This window comes from Triticum dicoccoides, chromosome 3A, assembly GCF_002162155.2.
Source record: "Triticum dicoccoides isolate Atlit2015 ecotype Zavitan chromosome 3A, WEW_v2.0, whole genome shotgun sequence".
In the NCBI taxonomy this organism is placed as follows: Eukaryota; Viridiplantae; Streptophyta; class Magnoliopsida; order Poales; family Poaceae; genus Triticum; species Triticum dicoccoides.
In genome coordinates this window covers 11,575,099-11,584,038 of record NC_041384.1, presented here as the reverse complement: position 1 = coordinate 11,584,038, position 8,940 = coordinate 11,575,099, and the positions used below count along the sequence as shown (strand labels likewise).

Below are 8,940 nucleotides of genomic sequence, written 5' to 3'. Positions count from 1 at the left end.
GCCCAACACGGGTACTAGCGCAAACCGGCGAGAGACCCCCAACAGCCGCCCGTCCGCCGAAGGAGGGTAGATCCGCCGCCCCCATCGCCAAGGATGGACCCAAGGGAAGCCCGCCCCGCGCCGCACGTTGTCGTCCAGATGCTGGGGAAAAGGAGCCTGGCAAGAGTCCGGAACGCGCACACACCACCGCCGCCGTGACCACGCCACCAGCACCACCAGACGAACCAGGGCAGCACCTGTCGCCCGTGGCCCCTGCTGGCCTCAGCCCTCGCCGCCAGACAGGCCACCGGCAGCAGATCCGGCCGGATCTGACTGGGCCATCGCACGCGAAACCACCCAGAGAAGAATCCCCCATCACCACCTTGGACCGCTTCACCAGCAGCCGCCGCGCCGCCTCCAAGCCGCAGGGAGAGGCCGCGCCTCCGCCGGACGGCGCCACAATCCCCACGCGTGCCCACTGCCGCACCAATGAGCCTCGCCGTAGCCCAGCGTCTCCGGCGGCCAACCGTACCGCAACGGCTAGGGGATCCGCGAGGAGGGGAAAGGAGCGGCCCCGCCGCCGCCTACGCCGGTCGGGCTTTGCCCGGTGGCGCCTCTAGGCGGCGAGGGAGAGGGGGCCGGAGGGGAGGGTGTGGGTGGCGGCTGCGACAGGATCCCCCGTCCGCTCGCGGGAGTGGCTCAGGGGATAAGGTTCGAGGCACTTCATGATATGATTCAACTTCAAGGTATTGTTCTGAGAGATATGCATACGAGAATCAATCTTGTTAATCATTTCTTCGCAAGGTATTGTTCTTAATTCTTTTTCTTCATATTTGATGATGGTTAATAAAGTTAGAAATACACTCCAAAACTCTCTCCTTGGGGAAGCCCCTCCATGGGCAGGCGGCTGCTACTCGTGCTCGCAGGAGAAGCAGGAAACGAACGGAACTTTTTTTTGCGAAAAAGGAAACAAACGGTACTGGATGACCAGGCAAAAAAAAAACTAACACCGAAGTAACAACTAACTGTCCCAAGCACCCATATTTTTTGCTACTAAAGAGTAAAGACCCATATTTCGGCCCCATTCAAAAATATGGCGCTAACACCAACCGTCGTTCGGTGAAGTTTCATTGCCCACGCGCCCATGCCGGACGATTCCAGCCGACGGCCACCCCAAGCCCTGCCGCTCAAGGCCGTCCGCCCCTACCCACACCACGCTCGCCACGCCGCCCGGTACAGCCAATTCTAGCCGTCCCCAAGACACACCGCGCTCGGCACGCCACCACCTGGTCCTGCCAATTCAGTCCGTCCCCAAGCCACACCGCCGCTCACCGAGCTTGATTTGAATCCGGGCAATGCGCCAAGACCCCAGCCGAGCCGGGCCGCATCGCCACAAATTTTAGTTTGCCTTGAATATGAGTCGAATTGGCATATTCTTTCATTCATGGTATGAGAAAAGGTTACGCAACAAAGTAGAAAAGGAATTGGCTACCCAAATATTTTCTCTCCTCTATCCATAATGGATTTGGATGCACAAAATTTGTGTGTGCTATTGGAGATTCTCTAACGATGGCCGATGACGGAGGCAAAGCCACGGGGAGAATGGCTGGTGACACCAATGTTTTTCTTCTCTTTTTTGGTGGCTTGACAGCTGCGCTCATCGATAGTATTTTCACCTTAGAAAGCATGAATTACTTCCTCTGTAAACAAATATAAGATCGTTTTGATCACTAATATTTCTTTACCGAGGGAGTACATCACAACTTGTTATACCATCGAGAGTAGAAACCACGACTGAGAGAACTTGTCAGTAGTACCATATAGCTGAGTTGCCGGCCATCTCAACAGATATACAACAAATCTGGAGTTAACAAACGAAAGCTATGTTCGCACTACAGTAAGGTAAGTTATATGGCCGGGTGACTTGACTGGTAGTGGCGGACGGCAGTTGACCATTGAACGTTTCCAGCACGCATTAACAAGTGTTTAGACAACTGCGTACTGATGTTGTTGATCTCGGTTCCTCTTAGTTCTTATCCATAATTTCATCCCCAGAAATGTCCTATTACATACTCAGACGAAAGAGAATTTATTCATTTGTGCTTCAGCTAGCAATGCGAGCAAACTGCACAACACAAATGGCAGCTACGGCTACCTCCCCTCTAATTCTCCCCCACTCGCCTCCCCTCCTCCTCTGCATCCTGCTCCTCCTGCTAGCTGCTACCACCAAGACCACACTGACCATCACCAACCAGTGCCCCTACACGGTGTGTCCAGCCACTTTGCCGGTGGGCGGCGGCTTGCGGCTGGACCCAGGGAGGACATGGACCCTAGACGTGCCCGATAAGACCAAAGGAGGTCGCATGTGGGCACGCACGGGCTGCTCATTTAATAGCAAAGGCAAGGGGTCATGCGAGACAGTAAGCATCCCTTCACGCTTGCGCGGAGTTCTTTCTCGATCAGCTTGAGCACAACAGTTTATTTTACATCTCCCTCGACGACGGCTTCAACGTACCCATGGAGTTCCTGCCAGTGCCGGTCGAGGGGCAAGAGGGAAGGTGCAGGGGGCCACGCTGCGTGGCCGACATCACGTTGCAGTGTCCAAGCGAGCTCAAGATGCCGGGAGGCTGCAACAGCAAATGTCCAGTGGTATCAAAATTGCCCTGCAACTATTCAGACTTCTTTCCGCAGATGTGCCCAGAGGCAATCATTGACTCAAGTGATGCTACCTCAGTTACAGTAAATGTATTCAGCTGTGCATGGGGAACCAACTACCAGATCAACTTCTGCGCTTCAATCAATCTAACGCCTCCACCTCCAAGTCCTCCGCTTCCATCAGAACCTCCGAGTCCACCTCTTTCATCGTCCTCCTCTTTCATCAAGACCTCCAAGTCCTCCTGACTCGACTGCTATTGGGCCATCCAGCACAGGACCTTCGCCTAGAAAAGTAGGCACAGCTATTTCGGTTGTAATTGCGGGTTCCATAGCCAGTTTTGTTTTAATTGTCGCATTCATCCTTTTCGTCGTACATGGAAGAAGAACACCAATTAGGTTCACGTATCAACAGTTAGAAGTGGCAACCGCGAGCAATTCAAAGACAAGCTTGGGGAAGGAGGATTTGGGTCAGTTTTTGAGGGACTGCTAGGCGAGGAAAGGATTGCTGTAAAACGTTTGGATCAAGCTGGTCAGGAAAAGAGAGAATTCATGGCAGAGGTTCAGACAATCGGAAGCATTCATCATATCATTCTGGTAAGGCTATTTGGTTTCTGTGCAGAGAAATCCCACTGGCTCTTGGTTTATGAGTATATGCCGAAAGGATCATTGGACAATGACAACACTGCTCCTCCTTTACAATGGAGATTGCGATTAAAGATTATCTTTTTTTGAACGGTCACCGGGGGGAGAGGATCCCCACCTGGATATATTGCTCAAAAGGTTGCCAAAGCCAAGAGTCACTCCTTAACTTTGACTGATCCAGTTTATAAGGGAAACCGGATCACAAACCTAAACATGTTGACCCCATTTATGAGGGAAACCGGGCCGAAAACCCTACAGGTAACAAGGTTAAAGAAGATGAGAAAAAATTGCCACCCAAGAGAAGGCATGACCTAGCTAGCAGGCAGAAAGACAAACACCACGCGAGAAACAAGTAGATGTGAGGTGCTGTCGAGGGATCACAATACTAAGACTCTGGAAACAACCTAACGCACCGCACCGGCGTTCGTACCGAGCCCCACGGCACAACGGAGGATCAACCAAAATCAATCAGTGCCAAACCTAAACACGAACCTTGACTCGGAGATCCACCACGGGCGGTCGAAACGATTAGCAAGTTGGGGAGGCATCATTGCGTCGTCATTGAGCAAATGTGAAGCAAGACAGCACCAAGAGCCCAAAGCTCACCGTAGCACAATGGCAACCATGGGAGGTTCTTGAGCATGCACAGGAACAGGACGGAGACCACGCGAAGGACAGCCAAAGAGAAACACATGAAGAAGAAACACACCACCGTCGGCCCCAAGCTGGCCACACCACCACCACCAAACGCACCACCCCTATCACACGCAGCAACAAGAGCCGTCGCTTTGGGCCCCCAAGATGATGCCTCCAAGGAGGTCGTGCTGTTGAAGACGCAACACCATCATCCGATCCGGCAAGCCCGATCTTAGGTTTTCACCCGGAGACCACAAAGCAAAGTACCGTAGGTGCTGGAGCTCCACAGCGGCACCTCCGGCAAGGAAGGCGACGTCAATAGATGCCGCTACCGCTGACATCGACAAAGTCGATGCAAGGTTCTCACCCGAAGTTTGAGCACATCCCTACAGCAAGACGACCTGAACCATGCCGAAGCAGATCCACGCGACATAGCTCGGAGACCACGCCTCCAGGAAAGTATACGACGCTGGGGTGGCGCCGTCGTGGTCGGCTCACAACATGGGTCAGCAGGGATTTTTCCCAGAGCACCAGTGCACCAGACCCGATTCGGACCACTGCAGGACAGATCCCGCACGAGATCGCCGTCCGGGCCATCCGCCACCATGACGAGCTTGCCTCGAGCCAGAAGCAAGCCACACATCCACCAGCGCTGCAGGCAGCGCCAACCAAGCCGCTGAGCACCATCCCACGACCGACCGCCTCGAAGATCGCCAGATCAAAGACGGGGACGTCGACAAACTCCGACCACTGCAAAATCTGGAGCTGGCACGCCAGCCGCTCCAGTCCCACCTTGCCCCGCAGCTCCCCAGACTCGAGCTCACCTTGACGCTGCACCGCAGCAGCCCCCAAGAGCCAGCAAGAAGCCGACCCGTGTGGAGACGAAGGACCCAAAGGCAGGAAGGGAGGTGCCACCCCACCCCACTCGCCAGGAAGGAGCCACCGGGCCGCAGCCCCCGATCCAGCCAACGATGCCACCGCGGCCGCCAGCCGCCGAAGTCGCGGTGTCGCGCAACTAGGAGGCCAGACTCCCCCACCGTGAGCCCCTGCAAGGCGCCAGATCCGCGCCGCCGGAGGCCTAGCGCGCCCGAGCCGCGCCCCGCATGCCCACTCGTGCTGCCCCACGCCCACCCGTGCCTTCCCGAACGTGACCGCCCATGCCAGCGTGATTGCCGCGCCGAGCTCCCGTCGAAGCAGACGGCCCGCGCCGCACCTGCCCGAGCTGGAGGAGGGAAGGACCCCGCCGCCGCCGAGCAGCGCGGGCTTCGCTCCCGGGCCGCCCGCGGGAGCGACCGCGATTCAAGATTATCACTAACATAGCTAAGGGTCTCGCTTATCACCTGGGGCCATAGCTAAGGATGTCAAACCACAAAATATCCTTATAGATGAGGACTTCAATGCTGAACTTTCTGATTTTGGTCTGTGTAAGCTCATTGATAGGGACATGAGCCAAGTTGTTACTAGAATGACAGGCACACCTGGATATTTAGCTCCTGAATGGTTGACATCACAAATTATAGAGAAGGCTGATGTCTATAGCTTTGGCATGGTGGTCATGGAAATCGTGAGTGGAAGAAAGAATCTCGACACTTCCCGTTCTGAAGAGAGCATCCATCTTATTACCCTATTGGAAGAAAAGGTGAAGAACAATCACTTGGTAGATTTGATTGACAAGAACAGTAATGACATGCAAGCACACGAGCAGGATGTAATTCAGATGATGAAGCTAGCAATGTGGTGTTTGCAGATCGATTGCAAAAGAAGGCCTAAAATGTCCGAGGTAGTGAAGGTCTTGGAAGGTACCATGGATGCAGAGAGCGATATAGATGATAACTTTGTTGCAACAAACCAAGCGAATTTTGGCATTGCTGCAAATGTGACGTCTTCGGCTGCACCTCTCGCTTCACATCTATCAGGCCCCGGGTGAAATGAGACAATCCTGACAAGATAGGCAATTAGATTATGAGCAGGACAGAAAATTTGCTTAGGTAAAGCAAATGAAATGTCTGTTGTGTAGTTGTATCTTCTCAAATTACTAGAATCTGTAAGATACTTCAACATTGAAACCATGTTGTTCTACAACAGCTGGACTGAATTTATTCATTGGAATGTTCAGTTTCACTATGTAATGCAGGTCTCTTTTTAGATCAATTAATGCAGGTATTTTAGTAGTCATTGTAATTGGAATTTACAGCATGTTCCAAAAAGCTGCTAGGCTCCAAGAAAGCAGAGAAATGGACAGAGTGAAATAAATTTTGACACTAACTAATATAACCCGGGTCAGTTAGATACCGGAAGCGCTTTTAAGTTCTCCCAGTTTCGATTGTGCTTGTATTACATGATAATAGGCTGTGATGTGCTTGTAGTGGGTACTGTACATGATAGCCGATCTCCAACTCAATTAGCATTATGGAAGGTAATAATAGAGTGTGGATACCAGGCTGCTCGTCTCTGCTACCGTGACCATGTAATGCTCCTTGGTACCACCATGCTATACTGAATATTAGTGAGATTTGACGAGAATACGAAAATTAATAGCACTCGTGGGACTTGAGGTGCATGAGAAGTTTGTGCATACCATTTAGTGACACTCGCGGGATTCCTGAATTTTGTCCTCCGTACCAGCAGCGAGCTATGGATTGGTACGAGCAGCCCCAGACCTAGAGACACTCAAACCTGTGGTGAATCGTGGCCAACTTCCAGAAGAAAGGAAGAGGAGGAAGGTTCACCTTTCCTGATGCGGTGGCGGTGGCGGAGGAGGAGGTCGACGGCAGCCGCAGTAGAAAGTAGCTGCTGTGGCGGGGGAGGGAAGCGTGCATGGCGGCCTGCCACAGGAAGCGCACGGGAAGCTGGTCCAGTCGCCGGCGACGCCGCCGGGGGGTATGGTGGGGCGACGGAGGAGGGAGGGAAGGGGATGGGCGGACGGGCCCTGCTGACTTTCTCTCCCTGTCTGTGCCAAAAAAAAACGACTTTCTTTCCCTGGTCGATCTGGGCCACCAAACTAACGGACCCATCCTCCAATGTGGGCCCGCGATAGCTTAGCAGGCTGGCTCATAACAATGCGTTCGCTTTTGAAGGGCCGTTTTTCGGGTGGACGGTGGACCGGTTTAGGAAGCTTTCAGCACAAGTTTATTTCCTGTGCATTTTCTATACCCAAAATCTAAAAAGTGGCGTCGCGCTAATTGACGAGAACGAGCGGCCGGGCTTCCTAGCCATGCATGAGTTGTTTTTCTTGTCTGCTAGTGCATGTCGTTATCACCATTTAATGTGTTCAGACTAGTTAGTAGCTTCACGTACAATTATTTTTGTTTTCCGGATTTTTAAAAAGACATATCTTTCAAACCGCGCGTCGGAGTTCAGATCCGTCTTCATTGTTGAATTCTTTGCGACCAGAACTTTGAAACTAGATCCCGCATGAGTATGTTTCGACGAAATTTTTTTGATGCCAACTTTCGCGCTATATTGTGCAACTTTAGTACTGCTTTGTGCAACTTTAATACTGCATGGTGCAATTTTTTTCAAACTCAGTTTTTTGGAGTTGCATCCACAGTAGTTGTAGTTGCACACATAGTAGTCCTAGTTGGCACATGCACGGCCACAGAGTTGCACAATTTGGTCCGCATAGTCGCATATGAATTGTCATAGCTTATAATGTAGTCTGGTTGCACACGCATTGATGTTTAGTTGACAAGACTATTGGCACACACATATACTCAGTTGGCGCGGCAACGTAGTCTAGTTGTACACACACTGATGTTTAGTTCGCGCGGCATGTACTCTAGTTGCACACATATTGATATTTAGTTGGCAGGAAGACTAGTTCGTCGAAACATTTTCATATAGGATCTACTTTTGAAGAGCACGTCGCGAGGGTTCCAACGGTGAAAATGGATATTAATTTCGAAGTGCGATCTAAAAGTTGTGACTTTTTAAAATTTGAAAACCCAAAATAAATGCGTTCATATCTGTTTACATGTTTGCTTTTGTAGTATTTTTTTAGTACGTAGTACTTTTTCTAATTAGAATTGTTTTATTAATTGGAAGGGACAAATTATTACCTTTTATGAATTAGGGACTAAAATTGTCTGTTTTAGACCGGCCGCTCGGGATGACTAGCGAGCAGCCGGCCGCTCGCTAGATTGGTCCTTTTCTATATCGATTTTATTTTTTCCTTTTCTATTTTCCAAATATACGCTGGCTTGTTCCAGATATATGTTGAAATAATTTTGTATACCCATTGAACAGTTTCCAAGTACACATTGAAAAATGTCTGTTCACAAAATACTATGAATAAGTTTTTAACACGTGCAAACATCTGTACAGGGTTAGAACATTTTTCTTTTTGTTGCAACGAATGTGCATATTTACTAATGTACACACATTTTTGAATGGATCATATTTAAAAAAAATACTTGAACATTTTTTTTACATAGAATAAAAATGTGAATGGTATGTTTTTGAAACAGATTAATATTTTTAAAGAGTAAAATACACCACAAGTCCTAAAAGTATTTGAGGGGTGTCAAGTTAGTCCTAATACTATAAAAACTACTCCCTCCGTCCCATAATGTAAGATATTGTTGACACTACACTAGTGCCAAAAATGTCTTACATTATTGGGACGGAGGGAGTAGATGATAACCCGCGTCTTACTGCGGTAACCGGTGCAATATATTTCAATTAGATTTGATTGTGTGGAATATAATTTTTTAGATTATTAACATGTGAACCAAAATGAAATACATATGTCTTATTATATAGTTGTAAAATATTTATTGAACATAAGAAAACAAATAGAATGAAGAACATTTTTCCATGCATGGTTGCATGTGGTGATGGCTCTTTCTTCATGCATGGTTGCATGGTGGGGTTGATCTTATCTAGTCTATAATTATACGGGGCATGCTTGCATGTGGAGATAAATAAGTTAGTGGGGATGAACTTCTTTGGTATATATAGGATGCATATCTGGATCCTAAATGTTTACCGAGTGTGTCAGCCACAATCCTATTCAGACTCCATCAACTT

At 49.6% G+C, this 8,940-nt stretch overlaps 1 pseudogene; it reads left to right on the top strand.

Moving 5' to 3' along the window:
* The first annotated feature begins 2,093 nt into the window (after window positions 1-2,093).
* LOC119271701 lies at window positions 2,094-5,839 on the top strand (annotated as a pseudogene).
* The last annotated feature ends 3,101 nt before the right edge of the window (window positions 5,840-8,940 follow it).